Source organism: Brassica oleracea, chromosome C1 (assembly GCF_000695525.1).
Source record: "Brassica oleracea var. oleracea cultivar TO1000 chromosome C1, BOL, whole genome shotgun sequence".
NCBI lineage: Eukaryota > Viridiplantae > Streptophyta > Magnoliopsida > Brassicales > Brassicaceae > Brassica > Brassica oleracea.
Genome location: NC_027748.1, coordinates 21,442,315 through 21,461,228, shown reverse-complemented (window position 1 = coordinate 21,461,228; position 18,914 = coordinate 21,442,315). Strand labels below are relative to the sequence as shown.

The 18,914-nt window shown below is 41.9% G+C and overlaps 1 pseudogene; it reads left to right on the top strand.

Annotated features, from left to right (window-relative positions):
* The first annotated feature begins 953 nt into the window (after positions 1-953).
* On the top strand, positions 954-12,385 carry LOC106296667 (annotated as a pseudogene).
* Positions 12,386-18,914: the final 6,529 nt, after the last annotated feature.

Sequence of the window (18,914 nt, the reverse complement as noted above, 5' to 3'; positions counted from 1 at the left end):
AGTCTAGAAAGTGAAGATGACGACAATCCAATCTTAAGTTTATAACAACTAGAAAATCCGATCGCAACAAAATATCATCAATTTATAATGAACATGAAATGCTGATACCTTGATCAGATTGGAGACACGAGATAATGAGATACAAAGACGACAACAGATCGATGACGATGCAGAGGCGCAGACGATGACATATCGAGGACGATGCAAACGCGTAGACGACGACAGATCGAGGATGATGTGGAGGCGCATACGACGACGATACGGAGGCGAGACGGAGACGACGGACGGCTATACGGAGACAACGGCAAAACTTACGAAACGTTTTCAAAATATTTTCCTTTTATTATTTAATAATTTATGTTAAATTAATATTGAGGGTAACCTGATAATTTGCTATTATTAAATGAAACAGTTCTGTCAAATTGGGTCTTGGAGGTTATATTTGGAAAAAAAACTTGGTTTAGGGCTATCTAGGGTATAAGAGCTATTTCTAATTAGAAAACTCTAAAATCTTAGTTTTAATCAATTTATAATGTTTTTAGTTCTATTTTAAAACTTATAAAGAATATTGGACATATTTTTTGTTCAACGCCAATTTTTTTTTTTTGTAATAGTAGCCAATAATTAAAAGGAACTTATAGTCAAAGCTTTATAAAAAAATAATTTTTCTGTAGTGGTATTAATTTAAATGAAATATTATTATGATGTGTGTTTCTTTAATCTGAAAACATCAAGCTTTCTGTCTTCTAACTGTAAATAAATATAATCTGCAACTCATATCTGAACACGGTTTTGTCTGAAAGTTATTGCGCAGATAGTTTCCGAAGCGAATCTAACTATCTGAGTGGCGAATTCGTAATTTTATCAAACTCCACGGGTGCAGTTACTACTAAAACTACTTTCGTCTCCTTAAATCAAATCACACAGCAGAAGAAAATTTTGAAACGGCGAGAATGACGTTGCAGAGAGGTTTGCCTCTTCTTTGGCAGCAGTACACGGCTCTGTTCTGGAAAAACTTTCTTCTCTCATGGCGGAGCAAGCGAGCCATGTTCCTTCAGCTCTTCGCTTCCTTCTTCTTCATCCTCCTCATCTTCTGTATCCAGGAGGCTATGGAGAAGAGCTTTGCTTCCTCCACTGCGCACAAGACAGTTACTGATCCCACGGCACTGACCTCTCCGCCGATTCCGCGTTGTGAGGATAAGTTCTTCGTGAAGCTCCCCTTTTCGACTTCGTATCGTATGGAGTGGAAATGATACCCGGCGGGTGAGAGACATTGTTGACGCGATCAGAGCCAACAATCCAGGGAGACCGATTCCAGAGGACAAGGTATGTCGTGTCTCGTGCAAGTGTTTTGTCTCTTCTAGTAAAAATGTCTGTCTTTGCGTGTTTGGCAAGGAAAGTGGTTTTGAGAAGTGGAATCCGAATGTGCGTATTGACCGTTAGTGTTATGTGGTCTAATTCAGGTTCGATCATTCGCGGCTCCTGATGATGTGGATGCGTGGCTCATGGCGAATCCCTTGCGAACTCCAGGAGCCTTGCACTTTAAGAAAAGAAACCCTACAGTGATTAGCTATGGTATTCAAACAAATTCAACCCCAGAGATAAGACGAGGGAGGTTTGAAGATCCCACGTTTAAGTTCCAAATACCTCTTCAAGTTGCTGCTGAGCGTGAAATCGCTAGGTCCTTAATAGGAGGTTATGGATATGTTTTATTGCTTTTATTCTTTGTGTTTCTAGCTAGTGGCATCAAGTGTTAATTCTGTGACATGCGTTTTGCAGATCCAAAGTTCAACTGGGTTTTCGGATTTAAGGAGTTTCCTCACCCAACTATTGAAGCTTTTGTTGCCTTGGACGCAATAGGACCAACTTTCTTCCTTGCCATTGCCATGTTTGGTTTTGTTCTTCAAATCAGTTCTTTAATCACTGAGAAAGAGCTCAAACTTCGCCAGGTAAGATATTATAGTTCCTATCTACTTAGGTTGTTATGTTACCCATTTTCTGTGTATATATGTGACAGGCAATGACGATGATGGGTGTTTTTGTAACACCCGTATTTTCCGAAATAACTTAAATAAATAAAAAGTCCGAAATTTCTATTTATTACTTCTCAAAAGTCAACTCCAAAGTCATAAATCAAATAAATAGCCATAAATCCAAATAACATAATAAATTCCGAAAATATCGATAAAAGCATAAAATCCGCAAGTCTGAAAAAAACAGAAATAAAACTTCCAAAGCACCAGCCCGATAGCAATCACTCATGCTCGCCAGTCTTATCTGAAAGGGGAAGGAAAGGAGGGGTGAGTAAACACGCAAACCACTGACTTGAGTAATAGAACTCCCACTATGGAAGTTTAGCTCTAACATGAACAAACAAGACGCCTAAAGCATCACACAAACACAACACAAACAATGCGATGATAGCATATAGCTAGTCCATACACCCCGCATCTCTTCATACGGATATATATATATACATACGCTGCGTCGCTAGTACAGTCTGTCTCTGTACCCCCGCCCTCCAAAGCTGCGTCGAATGCAAACGTCTCTGCACCCACGCCCCACACAGTCTGCGTCGCTAGCCCAGACGTCTCTGAGCCCTCGCCCACCAAAGCTGCGTCGCTAGTCCATATATCTCTGGACACCCGCCCACTCACATAGTCCCTACTCATAACTATGTATACAAACATATATATATCGCATCTCTTAACATCACGCAATCAAATCAACGGTTGAATCCGCTAGACCCCTAGTTTCAGTTTACAATGAATGAACTAACTAACAATCAAGACTCAAACAGACGGATCATGATTCGAAATCTAAACTACAATAGAGAGAATTCTACACTGGTACGGGATTTACGGAATAGACCCTCACCTTTGCCACGGGTTCTGAAGAAACCTGAGGAAACGCCGAATGGACCTTGACGGCTCTAACAAAGCAACTCCGAAGCTCTCTGAAATTAGATCAATATGATATTCTGGCAGAGCTGAACCATAGAGAAAACAGATGAATAACTCAAGAACTGACCGTTAACTTTTAGATCCCTCTGGTCATAATGTATTAATATATGTTCTCTATCCATAGACACCAAGTTTACTCCGATCGGACACCATTTTCTTAACCAAAATAGCTTCATCTCCAGGGTGGTCGTAAACGCAAACTGCACCACACCTCTCACGAAAACAAGCATAACTCTCAGAAAATAACTCGGAATAACGATCCGCTTACAGGAGATGATAGATAAGAGAATTATCTACTTACTAACGAATTTCCAGACTGAATTGTTTCTGTCGACTTTCTCACTTACACCGAGACTGGTCGGAACTGTCTCTGCAACTCAACAGCTTTATTCTTCGCCAAGAAGAAACATCAATAAATTTCTAACCGTACGTCGATTTGACAATCGGATAGATGATCGGAAAACCTGGCATCGAGATCTTTCCAATGATATCTCGCCCGTTCCTTGGTTCCTTCTGTATCAACGGTAAAACGCTGATGAAGTTGACTGTTTGCGGATCCGATCTGTAGATATCAGTCCCAAAGAAATAACCATAACTCTTAGATAAAAATTCCAAATGACGATCTGCTTTCTGATAGACATATATATATGAGTGTAGAACATAACCTCAAAATTTAGCTTCGAAATACTCATATTTGATCGATCGTTCTTCTGTTCCCCCAAAACGTGTCTGCAGAGCTCTACTCTCGCTTTTCGGATGGAGGGAGGGCTTCTCTTTCATGGTGGCTGTTCCGGTGACGTTCCGGCAGGGCTTTTCCATCCCCAAAGTGTCTGTCAGAGGCCACCACGAAATCTCATCTTAAATAAGAAAACTTTAGGGTTTTCTGTAATGTAATTGGGTCTTACTGGGCTAAATTTTTCCGTGCCGAGATTTGGATCGTTACAATTCTTCCCCACATACGAGGAATTCGTCCTCGAATTCAAATCCTGAGTCGGCTGTCCAATACCGTCCTAAAAAAAAAAAATCTTCGGATAGTCAATCCTCATCTGAATTTGATCTCACTTGGATCACGTTATGGAAGTCTGATACACTGCTGATAAAATAACTGCAATCAACTGCTTCATTTCGCTCCACCGGAGGATACAGTCCGATGTACCTCGGTTTTAGTTGCTTTAGCTTATGAGTCTTAAGTCCTCCCTGAAATGTCAGTATTTTCAGGTACACTAGATTGCCCATATGTAACTCCAAATCCTTACGACGCTTAGCTGCATAAATCCTCTGCCGTCATGGGCGTCCCAAAGCCAATCCTTGAGCATGTCCATTTGCTATACCATCTCTTGAACCCATCCCACGCAATCTCTGAACATATCATTTAAGTTCTGAGTAGTCCTCTCTGACTGACAATATGTCAACGGGTGATAAGATGTACTCATATGATCTTTGTCCCAAGTGCCTTCCGAAAGGCTCTCTGAAATGTAGATGTGAACTTTGAATCCCAATCCGATACAATGTTGACATCCATGAAACCTCGCAAACTCAATAATGTAGGTCTGCTCCAACTGATTATCTCTGACTGTCTTCTTAATTACTTAGGAAATGGGCTGACTTGGTAAGTCTATCCATGACTACCCATGTGGCATCCTTTCCACATATGGTGATTTAAAATCCAATAACAATGTCCATAATCACCATGCCTCATTTTCACTCCGGCAAAAGCAAGCTCAAAAATAACATGATAGATAACTGATCCTCTGTCATAGCCATCTGACATGTCTGACTCTGTGACGCAATAAAGCTACAACTCTCTTCATACTAGACCAATTACAGTTAACACTTCATATCTTTGTACGCCTTGGTGTTCCCGATGGGTGGAGAAACACGAGTGATGTAGTTGCTGTAAGATCCCTTTTCTTAACAGCTTATCGTCCAACACACAACTCGGTTTCGGTACAGGTACATCTCGCTCAACACTTATGATAACAATACTCCCAATCTCAATCGTCTTACACAGTCATAACGCTAACATGCGCTTGGGGTATCCTCCATAGCAAAACTGCATGCTCCAAAGTTCCAAGGCCATCTGTCTCTCCATCGACAGTAATGGCACACAATCTGAGACTAGCAAATATCCTAGTAAACTCATGAACCTCTTTGGTTCCTGATACGTCGCTCATGTGCCTACCCAAGGCATTTGTCACCTGGTTGTCTTTACCAGATGGTATGCAATATCCAAACTGTAGCCTGCTACCAACTCAATCCAACTGCACTGTCCAAGTACAAGTTTTAATGAATGAAGATAGATTTCAGCCTCCAATGATCCCAGAGAATCTGAACTTCCTTCCTGTACAATTAAAATCTCCAATACTATAACGCAAATACCACTGCAGCCACTACAAATCATGAATAGGGTAGTGGGTCTCGTGAGGTCTCAACTGATGCAATGTATATAGAATGACCTGATCATCATGCATCAATACACAATCCGCAAACGCTCATCATGCTCCCTCTACTCCAAGAATAACTCAATGGGGTCGTCAATGAGTACAATCGTGCACTTGTCCAAGTGTTTGCGAAAGACATCATTCATAAGCTCCTCAAATGCTATTGGTGCATTCGTCGATCCAAAATGATATCACCAAAACTCGTAATATCCATAACATATACAGAAACCCACATTCCGTACATACTCCTCAACTATAGCAATCTGATGATGTCCTGATGCTAAGACAACCTTCGAGAACCGTGAACCTCCATGCGGCTAATTCAACAACTCATCAATATGATGGTTACCATGTTCAAGTCTATGTAGTCGATACAAAGCCTGAAAACTCCCATCATTTTTTTCTTTACAAACAACACTGGTGCTCCCACGGCGAATTACTCGGCCTAAATAAATCTCTTGTCTTATGAATCTTCCATATGTTCTTTCAGCTCAGCCATCCCTGCTGGCGCTAATCGGTATAGAACTCGTGAAACCGGTGTTGTCCCTGACTCCAACTCGATCGTAAGAACATCTCCTCTGGCTGGTGACAGCCCTTCCAAGGCCTCAAATACATCTCCATACTCTGAGATAACTAGAAGATCCTGCAACTCATGTGGACTATCGAAATGATCACCAAAATCCATTTACTCCCCATATCCAATAACTCCTCTACATGTAGCATGTATGCAAATAAAATCTGCTCTGCTCCAGAAATGTGAACTCTTGCCCTCAGGAATTCCAACAGTACTCAATGTCGTGATAACAAGTCCATCCAAGAATGATATCGTAAAACAAAACTCCATCTCTAACGAGTCTCTGAACCAATCGGCCCTCCAAGCATAACTGGTACACAACAATCAATATAAATAGCTCCCAACGTTTCTATGTCAACTGTCCGAACTGACACATCTCTGAAATGATCAACACTGCCAAAAACTGGAAAACATACCAAGTGTAACTCCGATATAACACAAAGCAAGTTGTCGCACCCCAATCCAAAAGCGATCCCCCACGAGTTTAAAAAATAATCATGCCTCCATGGCAGTAACTCTACTCATACACACAAATAACACATTCCAACTCATGGCTCACATCTCATACCACATAATCTCCAATAACGAAAACTCGTGGAGAGATGGCTTGAAGTTTGGGTGGTGGCAACAACGTCACACATCCACATGCGGACAATCTCTGAACACGGCTGACGAAACTGATACACACCTGAGCAATCTATCAAACTATGACATCATCCATCTCTCGAACATCTGGCTGAAACCTTGTTAGCTAGAGAGCGGATGACGATGATAAACTCATCGTCAATAAAAAGACAATTGGGTTAGAAGTTACTGAACGGAAAGGTGCGGTATTTTTCTTTCTTTAAAACTCCCAAATCCCGAGATTCAAAAATCTTTTAAAATCGATTAAACCAAATTAAAACCGAGTCAAAACCGAGTCGAAACCACGTCCCAACAAATCGTCATCCCGGGCCAGAGTCGGGACGGAACCCCGCTCTGATACCAAATTGTAACACCCGTATTTTCCGAAATAACTTAAATAAATAAAAAGTCTGAAATCTCCATTTATTACTTCTCAAAAGTCAACTCCAAAGTCGTAAATCAAATAAATAGCCATAAATCCAAATAACATAATAAATCCCGAAAATATCGATAAAAGCATAAAATCCGCAAGTCTGAAAAAGACAGAAATAAAACTCCCAAAGCACCAGCCCGATAGCAATCACTCCTGCTCGTCAGTCTCATCTGAAGGGGGAAGGAAATGAGGGGTGAGTAACAGGGGAATCACTACGTGAGGTATGGGATGCTAAACACGCAAACCACTGACTTGAGTAATAGAACTCCCACTATAGAAGTTTAGCTCTAACATGAACAAACAAGACGCCTAAAGCATCACACAAAGACAACACAAACAATGCGATGATAGCATATAGCTAGTCCATACACCCCACACCTCCTCATAAGGGGATATATATATACATACGTTGCGTCGCTAGTACAGTCTGTCTCTGTACCCCCGCCCTCCAAAGCTGCGTCGAATGCAAACGTCTCTGCACCCATGCCCCACACAATCTGCGTCGCTAGCCCAGACGTCTCTGAGCCCCCGCCCACCAAAGCTGCGTCGCTTGTCCAGACATCTCTGGACCTCCGCGCAATAACTATGTATACATACATATATATATATATCGCATCTCTTAACATCACGCAATCAAATCAACGGCTGAATCCTCTAGACCTCTAGTTCCAGTTTACAATGAATGAATTAACTAACAATCAAGACTCAAACAGACGGATCATGATTCGAAATCTAAACTACAATAGAGAGAATTCTACAGTGGTACGGGATTTACGGAATAGACCCTCACATTTGCCACGGGTTCTAAAGAAACCTGAGGAAACGTCGAATGGACCTTGACGGCTCTAACAAAGCAACTCCGGATCTCTCTGAAATTAGATCAATATGATATTCTGGCAGAGCTGAACCATAGAGCAAACAGATGAATAACTCAAGAACTGACCGTTAACTTTTAGATCCCTCCAGTCATAATGTAGTAATATATGTCCTATATCCATAGACACCAAGTTTACTCCGATCGGAGACCATTTGCTTAACCAAAGTAGCTTCATCTCCAGGGTGGTCGTAAACGCAAACTGCAACAACACCTCTCACGAAAACAAGCATAATTCTCAGAAAATAACTCGGAATAACGATCCGCTTGCAGGAGATGATAGATAAGATAATTAACTACTTACTGAATAATTTTCAGACTGAAAGATTTTGTTTCTGTTGACCGTTTCTCACTTACACCGAGACTGGTCGGAACTGTCTCTGCATCTCAACAGCTTTATTCTTCGCCAAGAAGAAATGTCCATAACTTTCTGACCTTACGTCCATTTGACGATCGAATAGATGATCTGAAAATCTGGCATCGAGATCTTTCCAGTGATATCTCTCCCGTTCCCTGGTTCCTTCTGTATCAACGGTAAAACGCTGATGAAGTTGACTGTTTGCGGATCCGATCTGTAGATATCAGTCCCAAAGAAACAATCATAACTCTTAGATAAAAATTGAAAATGACGATCTGCTTTCTGATTGACATATATCTATGAGTGTAGAACATAACCTCAAAATTTAGCTTAGAAATACTCATATTTGATCGATCGTTCTTCTGTTCCCCCAAAATGTTTCTGCAGAGCACTACTCTCTCTTTTCGGATGGAGGGAGGGCTTCTCTTTCATGGTGGCTATTTGTGGCTGTTCCGGTGACATTCCGGCAGGGCTTTTCCATCCCCAAAAGTCTCTGTGAGAGGCCACCACAAAATCTCATCTTAAATAAGATTTCTGCAATGTAATTGGGTCTTACTGCGCTAAATTTTTCCGGGCCGAGATTTGGTCGTTACAGTTTTTGACACTGCTTATTGGTGGTCATGGCTTACATGGGAAGGGATTCTTACAACACTCTCGGCACTCTTGATAGTTCTCTTTGGAATGATGTTCCAGTTCGACTTTTTCTTGAAGAACAGCTTCCCTGTTGTCTTCCAACTTTTCATGCTATTCCACATCAATATGGTAGAGAAAAAAAAAGAGTCCTTAACACTAACGCAGCATACATATTGGAGGATTTATATCCCTCTGTTTCATGGCCTGCTAGATTGGACTAGCATTCATGCTATCAGCAAAGCATCTTCAGCGACAACTGTCGGCTTCCTTGAGTTCCTGGTTGGCTTCATAACGCAGGTGCCTTTCTCAATGCAATACAAATAGCTGAAACTGTTTAGAATTATGAATTTTTACTAATCATAGTCAATCTGCAGCTTGGAGGATCAACTGGGTTTCCCTATTCCAAGGACTATTCTCTTATGACTAGGGTGCTCTGGTCACTCTTCCCACCCAATACCTTTTCTCAGGGTCTTAAGCTGCTTTCTGATGCGACTTTAACTCCTCAAGATCCCAGTATTAGTTGGAGTAAGAGAGCAGAATGTGCGCCCAACGATGACCCTGATTGTGTGATTACAATTTGTACGTCAACTCTCACAGATAAATTCCATCTAACAACTGTCCAATGGTTATCTGATCATCATTTCTTTGAGTTCTTGCAGAATGATATATACTTATGGCTTCTTGGGACATTCTTTTTATGGTTTGTTCTGGCTCTCTACTTTGACAATATAGTTCCAAACGCATCCCGTGTGAGAAAATCTGCCTTTTACTTTTTAAAACCTGGTTACTGGACCGGTAAAGGTGGCAACCGAGTGGAAGGTACTTTCTACTCTTTCCCTGTTTTATGTCTTCATAATTAGTTTTTGTGTTGAAAAGGTTGTCTAACTAACCGTTTACTCTGAGCAGAAGGTGGAATTTGTAGATGTAGTGGTCCACTCCCACCTGTTGATCATATTACCCCAGATGACGAAGATGTCCCCTCGAAGAAGAGACTTTAGTTAAACAAAACTCATTGGAGGGCTTAGTTCATCCGAACATTGCAGTTCAAATACGTGGTCTGGCAAAGACTTATCCTGGGACGACCAAGTTTGGATGCTGTAAATGCAAGAAAACTGCCCTTTATCTCGCTCTGAAGGTACTTCTCCTAAACAGCGGTGGAAAAAATGATCTTACCAAGGGAAAGTTAGTGGGTAGAACTCTTAGATCATAAAAGGTCTACTATCCTAAGGAGAGTTACTTTTAGAGGATGTATGGGCCTTCGGGTCCAAAACCTCCTAATCATTCATAAAAAAAAACTAATGTTCGGGTCGATTCCAAATTAAGATGGTAGAGTAACTAATTAGTTGAATGTAATCAGGGATTGTGGATGAATATTGCCAAAGATCAACTGTTCTGTCTTCTTGGACCCAATGGCGCAGGGAAAACAACTACTATTAATTGTTTGACAGGCATAAATCCCGTCACTGGTGGTGATGGTAAGAAACTTACACATATTGTTTTTGTTCCTAGAAGCTAGTGTTTTACATATTTCACCACCATACTAAAGTCTCTCTTATTGACTTCAACAGCACTGATTTATGGGAACCCTGTAAGAAGCTCTGTTGGTATGTCCAACATCCGTAAAATGATAGGAGTTTGTCCTCAGGTGAGCCATTTTCTTGTTGCGATCTGCTTCTGCCATTTTCCTTAGCTACAGAGATTTGATATGTTTAAAAAGATTCTCATTGTTTCCACAGTGATTCTCATTGTTTCCACAGTTTGATATACTCTGGGATGCTTTGCCTGGTGAAGAACATCTCCGTCTCTTTGCTAGCGTCAAAGGGTTGCCACCTGCATCGATCAATCCGGTATGTCACCCAAATGGTAGAAACTAGTTGGTTGATGATATCTAATTTCAACTAAAATACAAATATACTCTGCCTCTTTTCTTTCTTGAAACACTTTTTCCCCCCTCATGCAGATGGTTAAGAAGTCACTGGCGGAGGTAAAACTGACAGAAGCAGGAAAAATTAGGGCAGGAAGTTACAGTGGAGGAATGAAACGCCGCCTCAGTGTTGCAGTTTCACACATTGGTGATCCCAAACTGGTCTTCCTAGACGAGCCGGTTTGTTACTTTGAACATTATATTTAACATTTTTTTCTTAATATGTGTGTATTTATCTAAGCTCAACTTCCTTTTTCTTATACATGGAACGCAAACTACAGGCATGGACCCCATCACAAGGAGACACGTCTGGGATATTATACAAGAAACCAAGGAAGGTCGCGCCATTATACTAACTACACATTCGATGGAGGAAGCTGATATTCTAAGTGATCGAATAGGGATATTGGCTAAGGGTAGGCTTCGCTGCATTGGAACCTCCATCAGGTTGAAATCTCGCTTTGGCACTGGTTTCGTTACTAACATTAGTTTCGCTGAAAGCAACAACCAAGAAAACAACAACAATGACCACAATGGTGAAGCTGGTGCTGAAGATTCAGACGAGCCAGTGAAGAAGTTCTTTAAAGATGTGAGTATCTTTTAGCTGCCTGTAGAAGTTTCTATATTACAAATACGGTTCACTTAGTCTAACGCCCTCTCAGCTGTGATGTTTTCTTGCAGCATCTCAATGTCAAACCAGTAGAAGAAAATAAGGCCTTCATGACTTTTGTTATACCGCATGAGAAAGAAAATCTTTTGGCTGTAAGGATATACACAAGTTATAATTTCTAGAAATACTACCAACTATGGAACTAAGCGTAAATGATCTTAAAACTTCTTTGATTTCTTTAACAATGAAACAGAAATTTTACGATGAGCTGCAAGACAAAGAAACCGAGATCGGAATCTCAGACATCCAACTTGGTCTTGCGACTCTTGAAGAAGTCTTCTTGAACATAGCAAGAAAAGCTGAACTCGAAAGCGCTGCTGTTGATGGAACAACGTCTACTCTTGAACTAACCTCTGGCTCATCTGTCGAGGTAATCAACTTACATCTAATACACTCATATTTATTCGTTGATGCAATACAATCTATAGATACCAGTTGGGGCAAGATTTGTTGGGATACCAGGAACGAAACTGCAGAGAATCCGAGGAGAATCATGGTGGAAGTGTATTGGCAACAAGATGAGTCAGGATCATTGTGCATATTAGGACACTCCCCGGAGATGTCAGTTCCTGAAAATGTTCCTGCAGCAGATCCGGTAGCCCCAGGACATGGTGGCGGAGTAAGCTTGTTGGGACGGAGAGGGCGGAGACAACAAGTTCAGGGAACTGTGATTGATCCTGAGTTTGTCAGGTTTTCCACTACTTCGCGACGTATTAGTAGAAGCGGTTCCTTTGCTTCTCGGCGCTTTAGTAGAAGTGGTTCCTTTGCTTCGAAACGTTCTTCATTGTGAAATGAATTACAGCACACACACACCTACAGTTCTTAACTTACCGGACTTGGTGGATCTACAAATATGTCTTGTCTTTGTTATATTTTAAACACGAAAAACAAATTACAGGCGTGTTTATTAATATTGTTTATTTACGTGATTATGATGTAAAAACACGAGAATATTTATACTGTTGTGAAATATTTATAGTGAGGAGAAGAAGTGACAGATGCATAATGACAATGCTATTCATCACCAAAGTAGCATAAGTGTTTTGCCATAAGTGTGTTGATGGATGATCATTATCTTTAACACTTCCTTTTAATTATCCAACTTGTATTACGCACTGTTTCGTTAAAAATTTAGTCAAGGAAAAATTCGTTGGAACAAAAACCATGACGAAGAAAAAATAGTACAGTGCCATAACCTCCTTCTGAGAATAATGAATATAGCTGTTTCTTCATAGGTCATGCAAACGCCGCATTCCGATGTCGTAGACGTGTTTTCGGAATGTTGTAGTGGGAAAAACGTTGATGAATAAGTCAGCCGGATTTTCGCATGACCGTACATACTCGATGTCCACTTCTTTATTTTTCTCAAGCTCCCGTATGTACGAGAAAAAATTCGGAGGGATATGCTTTGTTCTGTCGCTCTTGATATATGCTTCTTTGAGTTGAGCGACACACGCCAAATTGTCTTCAAAAACTTTCATGTGCTATTTCTTGGCTACTATTCCGCTTGCTTCTTGTATGTGATTACTCATTGATCTAAACCACATACATTCTCGACATGGTTCGTGAAGCGCAATAGTTTCTGCATGATTTGAAGAAGTTGCAACCAGAGTTTGTTTCTGGGACCGCCAAGAGATCGCGGTTCACCAATTGTAAAAACATAGCCGGTTTGCGATCGAGCATTATAAGGATCTAAAAAGTATCTTGCATCTGCAAAACCAACCATACGAAACTTGAGTTTTCTAAAATAAATTAACCCTAAATCAACTGTACCTTGAAGGTAACAAAATACATGCTTTATTCCGTTCCAATGCCTGCGAATAGGAGCAGAACTATATCTAGCCAGGAGGTTAGTAGAAAAAGCAATATCAGGCCTAGTACAATTTCCAAGATATAAAAGTCCACTGATAGCACTCATATAAGGTACTACAGGACCTAATATCTTTTCGCTATCTTCACAAGACCTAAAAGGATCTCTTTCAACATCGATAGATCTATTAACCATTGGAATCATCAAAGGAGTCGCTTTATCCATATAAAATCGTTTCAATAGCTTTTTCGTATAATTTAATTGATACACAAATATCCCTTTCGGAAATGCTCTATCTGGAGCCTAAGGTAAAAAATTTTCTTTCTGAGATCTTTCATTTCAAACTCTTCTTTCATATGAGTCCGAGCATCATCAACCTCCTTTTGAGTTTTAATTATATTCAGGTCTTCTACATATGCAACGAGATCACAAAGCCAGATGACTATTTCTTAACAAAAACGCATGGACATATTGCATTATTCACATATCTTTTACTCAAGAGATATTCACTTAAGTGATTGTACCACATGTGTCTGTATTGCTTTAATCCGTATAGTGATTGCTGTAACTTGACCAAAAAAATCTCTATGGATTTTTCTTTCAATGCTTCGGGCATTTTCAATCGCTCAGGGAGTTATATATATATATATGCAATGATCCATATAAATATGCAGTCACAACGTCCATGAGATGTATTTAAAGATTTTTAGACGCCGTTAGGCTCATCAAAAATATAAACGTCCATGTGTGTTGATGGATGATTATTATCTTTAACACTTCCCTTTAATTATCCATCTTGTATTACGTACTGCTTCGTTAAAAATCTAGTCATGGAAAAATTCGTTTGGACAAAAACCATGAAGAGAAAAAAGAGTACAGTGCCGTAATCTCCTTCTGAGAATAATGGACATAGTTTTTTCTTCATAGGCCATGCAAGTGCCGCATTCCGATACCGTAGACATATTTTCGGAATGTTGTAGTGGGAAAAACCTTGGTGAATAAGTCAGTTGGATTCTTGCATGAACGTACATACTCGATGTCCAGTTCATTATTTTTCTCAAGCTCCCGTATGTACGAGAAATATTTCGGAGGGATATGCTTTGTTCTTTCGCTCTTGATATATGCTTCTTTGAGTTGAGCGACACACGCCGGATTGTCTTCAAAAACTTTTGTGGGCTATTTCCTGGCTACTATTCTGCTTGCTTTTTGTATGTGATTACTCATTGATCTAAGCCACATACATTCTCGACATGCTTCGTGAAGCGCAATAGTTTCTGCATGATTTGAAGAAACAGAGTTTGTTTCTGGGACCGCCAAGAGATCGCGGTTCACCAATTGTAAAAACATAGCCGGTTTGCGATCGAGCATTATGAGGATCTAAAAAGTATCTTGCATCTGCCAAACCAACCATACGAAACTCGAGTTTTCTAAAATAAATTAACCCTAAATCAACTATACCTTGAAGGTAACTTAATACATGCTTTATTCCGTTCCAATGCCTGCGTATAGGAGCAGAACTATATCTTGTCAGGAGGTTAGTAGCAAAAGAAATATCAAGCCTAGTACATTTTGCAAGATATAAAAGCCCACCGATAGCACTCATATAAGGTATTTCAGGACCTAATATCTTTTCGCTATCTTCACAAGGCCTAAATGGATCTCTTTCAACATCGATGGATCTATTAACCATTGGAATAATCAGAGGAGTCGCTTTATCCATATAAAAGTGTTTCAATAACCTTTTCGTATAATTTGATTGATGCACAAATATTCCTTCTCGGAAATGATCTATCTGGAGCCTAAGATAAAATTTTGTCTTTCTGAGATCTTTCATTTCGAACTCTTCTTTCATATGAGTTCGAGCATCATCAACCTCCATTTGAGTTCCAATTATGTTCAGGTCATCTACATATACAGAGATGAGCACAAAGCCAGATGACTATTTCTTAACAAAAACGCATGGACATATTGCATTATTCACATATTTTTTACTCAAGAGATATTCACTTAAGAGATTGTACCACATGCGTTCGTATTGCTTTAATCCGTATAGTGATTGCTGTAACTTGACCAAAAAAATCTCTCTGCCCGTTCATGAGTAACCTCAAAGCTCCGAGACTCCTTCAGTCGAGTAACCTCCCTCACATTTCTAAGGGATGCAGTTCTCTTCTCTTCCTCCAGAGCGGCCTTCTCTTCCTCCAAGGCGCTTTTCTCTCGCTCGAGCTCCTTAACATTCTCACGAGAGGATTTGAACTTATTCTTCAGCTCCCCGAACTTCCCCATGAACCTCTCTTTCTGCGCCGTCTTCCCAGCGAGCAATCGATCCCGCTCCTTGACGACTTTATCCATAACCTTCTTGAATTCACTCAACTTACGGAGAAGGGCCGCATCCTTCGCCCGTGCAAGCTTCTCGGCTTTCCCCAGCTGAGCTAGTGTATCTTTCAACGCCATGTCATACTTCTCAATGACAAAGTTCATGATTCCATCGCTCTGCACAAAACATGAATCGAAGTAAAGTTCCCTCAAATTTTTCTAGCGAGACAAAAATCAAAGGAAGCTACCTAGGACCCTTACCAAAACCTTAGTCCGCGCCGCGTCAACGTAATCTTCCTTGAAGATCAGATCCTTAACTGACGGCATATCCTTCGCGCCACCCCGAATCTGGCGGATCAATTCAGCGCACTCCTCGGGCGCGTAAGCAAGCGGCTTGTTACCATCGTATTTGAACTCCACGTGATCGGGAAATTCAACTCGAGGTTTCCATGGGGCTAGACCGCCACTCTCGACCGCCCGCGGTGCGACTTGAAGAATACAAGTGGTTGTCAGTCGAGGAATTTCCACCTCGTTCATTTCCTCTCGCTCGCTAGCAGTCGGCGCGTCCTGATCGACTGATCGTTTCTTCTTCCTCTTCCTCTAGAAAGGAAAAACCAGCAAGTCATCTAATTCTTCGCCGGTTTGGTCAGTACCATCGCCGTCAGAACCTTCTCGATGATGATCTCTCGAGGTCCCACATCCTCACTGGGCTTGATCCGCTCCTCAATAGACTTCTTCTTCATCTTCTTCGTCTTCTTCTTCTTAGGAGGCTCATCCGACTGCGCCCCCGTAACGGCCTCCGACGACCGCTCTTGATTCGTCACAGGAGAAGGGTCAGGAGAAGATCTCTTCTTTCCCTTCTTCTTCGTCTTCGAAGGTTCGACATATTCTGTCGCGAGATCCTCCCTTGAAAGATAAACATCGGTCGCTAATGGAGAGTTTACGATCAAAGTTTCTTCCAGGGCCGTCTCGGTAGAAACCGCGGTCGGTTCGTTACTTGATGAACCGCCCAGCAGACTTCCAATTAACGCACTCAAGTCCGGCAAAGCCTTCATCCTGCGGCCAAACCTTCATCCTTCTGGCCGCATTTATCTTCTTGTGTTCCGCTCCGGTAAAGAGAGAAAGGCTTCGCTTGTTGCCAACCACCACCGCTAGCAAATCAGATCTTCAGTCCCCTGCGAGAGATCGGCGAATAAGACCACAGTGATAACAAAAGAGGAAACTATATATATATATAGGTAAAAGAAACTAACTCTTCGAAATCCTGTCAACAACTCGTCGATCCCTTTCGATGGTGATATTTTTCCAACGCTCCTGAGCGAGCGATGCAAAAGCGCGAGCTTTCACTAGAAAATCTTTGGGATAAACGACTTTGTCAGAGTGGTCAACTGCGACAAAGAGATGAAGTTGGTAAGAGCAAGAAATCGAAACGATCGCATACTAACAAGTGCATTCTACCAAGTTCAAGATTCCATAACACTCGAAAGATATCGCCAGGCGGATCTTTGAAAGCAGATTCGTCCGACTTGACGAAGAAATAGAAACACTGCTAGTGCGGCGTCTTGTTGGGAAGACCGGTCGCATTGTAGTTCGGCCGCATCTGAATAGAGAACAGCCCCTCTCCCATCGGCTTAAGATAAGTCAATTCTTCGAAGGCCCGAAAACTCATCGACACGTCAATCTCCGCAGCCATTACCAGTAGAGCAACCACCACACGGAGTGAACCGTTTAGGAACTGACCGATCACCGCGTGTTGGCACCTCGCGTAGGATGTGACAAGTCGAGGAATCGGGAACCAAAGCTTCGTGTCGTCTTGGAAGTATGATTTTTACACGCACTGATACCCAATTGACTGGGACCACGGCCTCTGGGTCTTTGAGGGGATAAGGAAAGCCACCCCAAGGCCATGATATTCTCTTAGCAGAATCTTAACGCTGCTCGGAGTTGAACGAGTCGCCTCAACGTTCTCCTAGGACTGCCCTTCCGCAGTCGGAGAGTTCATCAGTTTGGGACCTAATGCCGGGAGTTCATCGAAAATTCCCCCAGGATAGTAGACAGTCATAACGAAGTTGGGAGGAGCGACTTCACCGTCTCTCTCTCTCCTCCTCGACCGTCTCTCGCGAAATCTTGGGCATCATTAGTATCGTTCCCTCTTTCCCCTCGATGCTGTCTCGCCGACTCAGCGACTAAGGCCCGTTGAGATGAATCCATATTCACTGTATCCATCATAGCCTCACGATGAATCGCTTCGAATCCAGCGACAGAATCACCGTATGTGTCTCTCGCGGGACTCGATGCAGTCGCTACAGCCTTGCCTTTCTTTTCCCGAGAGAATCTCCCACTCGACCACATAGCAATTGTCGGAAAAAAACTCGTACGCTTCCTAAATTCTACGACTAAAAGTTAGAGAGAGAAGCAGAGAAAGAGGAGATATAAAGTACCTAAAATAGCAGAAGAACGAGAGAAATGAGAAGGGAGAGGGGTATTTATAAGGAAGGGAGCATCGCATCTCCCCGAGGTGTCATCTTTAGGCCTAAACGGGCCTAGATGGGCCTACTGATGCGCGTGAATACCCACGCCGTCTCGCGACGCTTTGACTACTCGAGGTAAACCAGAACCGATTTTGAAGCAAACCGGCGGTTCCGCTCGAAACCGGAGAAAACAATTGGTCCGCCGAACCAGTAAATTTCATTGACTGACTAATGATCATTTTCGGTCAACTGTTTTGCATTGATCGAGAAGGCGGTTCAAATGCGCATACATCGATCGGACGCAATAAGTCGCATGATACGCCCAGCTAAGAAACGAACTGGAGTCCAACTGAGGACATCTATTCTTAAGAGCCAATCTCCAAATTCGCAGAGTCGGCTGAGCTACTCACCAGCGAACTGGGGGGACTTACTGTTGGGTATGGATCATATCCACCCACAAGGCCCACATAATAGATGGCGAGCTCGTAACTAAAGGAAAGAGACTTGGCTCGTTGGCTCACAAACCGGTCTGATGGCCCGACTCGAGACTGCTTTTAGCCGATCGAACGAGCGACAGAAACCTGTCGACTCGACGGCTTGAGACAACGGCCCGACCGCTTGGCCCAACGAGTTAAAAGCCCATTGAATAGAGGCGAATTAGGTCATCGACTGGTCGACTATATAAGAGCGTGTAGAGGCAATGAAGAAGGGATCTGAAATGGCAACACATACTTTCGGAGGCTAGAATTAGGGTTTCATTTTCTATTTCTCGCCGACTTGTATTTCCCGGCAACCACCTTCTGCCGATTTGATTTCTACCGCACAT